Genomic DNA, 4,166 nt, shown 5'->3' with positions numbered 1-4,166 from the left:
CGACGGAGTAGTACATCCGTCCATTATTTGCTAATAACTCGATAAATAATAATTGTAGCGAGTTTGGTGTTATGATATATATTGTTAGAAACCGTCTATATTACAGTGATATCACGTCGAAAATCGTCTAGGACCGATAGGGAAAAAGTTTCCTCTTGGCGGTGGGACTTAGAAAAATTTTCGTCGAACGTCCGACGAAGTAGCACATCCGTCCATTATTTGCTAATAACTCGATAAATAATAATTGTAGCGAGTTTGGTGTTATGATATATATTGTTAGAAACCGTCTATATTACAGTGATATCACGTCGAAAATCGTCTAGGACCGATAGGGAAAAAGTTTCCTCTTGGCGGTGGGACTTAGAAAAATTTTCGTCGAACGTCCGACGAAGTAGCACATCCGTCCATTATTTGCTAATAACTCGATAAATAATAATTGTAGCGAGTTTGGTGTTATGATATATATTGTTAGAAACCGTCTATATTACAGTGATATCACGTCGAAAATCGTCTAGGACCGATACGGAAAAAGTTTCCTCTTAGCGGTGGGACTTAGAAAAATTTCCAGAGTTTTGTCGACGGAGTAGCACATCCGTCCATTATTTGCTAATAACTCGATAAATAATAATTGTAGCGAGTTTGGTGTTATGACATATATTGTTAGAAACCGTCTATATTACAGTGATATCACGTCGAAAATCGTCTAGGACCGATACGGAAAAAGTTTCCTCTTAGCGGTGGGACTTAGAAAAATTTCCAGAGTTTTGTCGACGGAGTAGCACATCCGTCCATTATTTGCTAATAACTCGATAAATAATAATTGTAGCGAGTTTGGTGTTATGACATATATTGTTAGAAACCGTCTATATTACAGTGATATCACGTCGAAAATCGTCTAGGACCGATACGGAAAAAGTTTCCTCTTAGCGGTGGGACTTAGAAAAATTTTCGTCGAACGTCCGACGGAGTAGCACATCCGTCCATTATTTGCTAATAACTCGATAAATAATAATTGTAGCGAGTTTGGTGTTATGATATATATTGTTAGAAACCGTCTATATTACAGTGATATCACGTCGAAAATCGTCTAGGACCGATAGGGAAAAAGTTTCCTCTTGGCGGTGGGACTTAGAAAAATTTCCAGAGTTTTGTCGACGGAGTAGCACATCCGTCCATTATTTGCTAATAACTCGATAAATAATAATTGTAGCGAGTTTGGTGTTATGATATATATTGTTAGAAACCGTCTATATTACAGTGATATCACGTCGAAAATCGTCTAGGACCGATACGGAAAAAGTTTCCTCTTAGCGGTGGGACTTAGAAAAATTTCCAGAGTTTTGTCGACGGAGTAGCACATCCGTCCATTATTTGCTAATAACTCGATAAATAATAATTGTAGCGAGTTTGGTGTTATGATATATATTGTTAGAAACCGTCTATATTACAGTGATATCACGTCGAAAATCGTCTAGGACCGATAGGGAAAAAGTTTCCTCTTGGCGGTGGGACTTAGAAAAATTTCCAGAGTTTTGTCGACGGAGTAGCACATCCGTCCATTATTTGCTAATAACTCGATAAATAATAATTGTAGCGAGTTTGGTGTTATGATATATATTGTTAGAAACCGTCTATATTACAGTGATATCACGTCGAAAATCGTCTAGGACCGATAGGGAAAAAGTTTCCTCTTGGCGGTGGGACTTAGAAAAATTTCCAGAGTTTTGTCGACGGAGTAGCACATCCGTCCATTATTTGCTAATAACTCGATAAATAATAATTGTAGCGAGTTTGGTGTTATGATATATATTGTTAGAAACCGTCTATATTACAGTGATATCACGTCGAAAATCGTCTAGGACCGATAGGGAAAAAGTTTCCTCTTGGCGGTGGGACTTAGAAAAATTTTCGTCGAACGTCCGACGGAGTAGCACATCCGTCCATTATTTGCTAATAACTCGATAAATAATAATTGTAGCGAGTTTGGTGTTATGATATATATTGTTAGAAACCGTCTATATTACAGTGATATCACGTCGAAAATCGTCTAGGACCGATAGGGAAAAAGTTTCCTCTTGGCGGTGGGACTTAGAAAAATTTTCGTCGAACGTCCGACGGAGTAGCACATCCGTCCATTATTTGCTAATAACTCGATAAATAATAATTGTAGCGAGTTTGGTGTTATGATATATATTGTTAGAAACCGTCTATATTACAGTGATATCACGTCGAAAATCGTCTAGGACCGATAGGGAAAAAGTTTCCTCTTGGCGGTGGGACTTAGAAAAATTTTCGTCGAACGTCCGACGAAGTAGCACATCCGTCCATTATTTGCTAATAACTCGATAAATAATAATTGTAGCGAGTTTGGTGTTATGATATATATTGTTAGAAACCGTCTATATTACAGTGATATCACGTCGAAAATCGTCTAGGACCGATACGGAAAAAGTTTCCTCTTAGCGGTGGGACTTAGAAAAATTTCCAGAGTTTTGTCGACGGAGTAGCACATCCGTCCATTATTTGCTAATAACTCGATAAATAATAATTGTAGCGAGTTTGGTGTTATGATATATATTGTTAGAAACCGTCTATATTACAGTGATATCACGTCGAAAATCGTCTAGGACCGATACGGAAAAAGTTTCCTCTTAGCGGTGGGACTTAGAAAAATTTTCGTCGAACGTCCGACGGAGTAGCACATCCGTCCATTATTTGCTAATAACTCGATAAATAATAATTGTAGCGAGTTTGGTGTTATGATATATATTGTTAGAAACCGTCTATATTACAGTGATATCACGTCGAAAATCGTCTAGGACCGATAGGGAAAAAGTTTCCTCTTGGCGGTGGGACTTAGAAAAATTTCCAGAGTTTTGTCGACGGAGTAGCACATCCGTCCATTATTTGCTAATAACTCGATAAATAATAATTGTAGCGAGTTTGGTGTTATGATATATATTGTTAGAAACCGTCTATATTACAGTGATATCACGTCGAAAATCGTCTAGGACCGATAGGGAAAAAGTTTCCTCTTGGCGGTGGGACTTAGAAAAATTTCCAGAGTTTTGTCGACGGAGTAGCACATCCGTCCATTATTTGCTAATAACTCGATAAATAATAATTGTAGCGAGTTTGGTGTTATGATATATATTGTTAGAAACCGTCTATATTACAGTGATATCACGTCGAAAATCGTCTAGGACCGATAGGGAAAAAGTTTCCTCTTGGCGGTGGGACTTAGAAAAATTTTCGTCGAACGTCCGACGGAGTAGCACATCCGTCCATTATTTGCTAATAACTCGATAAATAATAATTGTAGCGAGTTTGGTGTTATGATATATATTGTTAGAAACCGTCTATATTACAGTGATATCACGTCGAAAATCGTCTAGGACCGATACGGAAAAAGTTTCCTCTTAGCGGTGGGACTTAGAAAAATTTCCAGAGTTTTGTCGACGGAGTAGCACATCCGTCCATTATTTGCTAATAACTCGATGAATAATAATTGTAGCGAGTTTGGTGTTATGATATATATTGTTAGAAACCGTCTATATTACAGTGATATCACGTCGAAAATCGTCTAGGACCGATAGGGAAAAAGTTTCCTCTTGGCGGTGGGACTTAGAAAAATTTTCGTCGAACGTCCGACGGAGTAGCACATCCGTCCATTATTTGCTAATAACTCGATAAATAATAATTGTAGCGAGTTTGGTGTTATGATATATATTGTTAGAAACCGTCTATATTACAGTGATATCACGTCGAAAATCGTCTAGGACCGATACGGAAAAAGTTTCCTCTTGGCGGTGGGACTTAGAAAAATTTCCAGAGTTTTGTCGACGGAGTAGCACATCCGTCCATTATTTGCTAATAACTCGATAAATAATAATTGTAGCGAGTTTGGTGTTATGATATATATTGTTAGAAACCGTCTATATTACAGTGATATCACGTCGAAAATCGTCTAGGACCGATAGGGAAAAAGTTTCCTCTTGGCGGTGGGACTTAGAAAAATTTCCAGAGTTTTGTCGACGGAGTAGCACATCCGTCCATTATTTGCTAATAACTCGATAAATAATAATTGTAGCGAGTTTGGTGTTATGATATATATTGTTAGAAACCGTCTATATTACAGTGATATCACGTCGAAAATCGTCTAGGAC

Source organism: Halictus rubicundus, unplaced genomic scaffold, assembly GCF_050948215.1.
Source record: "Halictus rubicundus isolate RS-2024b unplaced genomic scaffold, iyHalRubi1_principal scaffold0906, whole genome shotgun sequence".
NCBI lineage: Eukaryota > Metazoa > Arthropoda > Insecta > Hymenoptera > Halictidae > Halictus > Halictus rubicundus.
The sequence above is the reverse complement of the archived record's forward strand: the minus strand, read 5'-3'. Positions refer to the sequence as shown.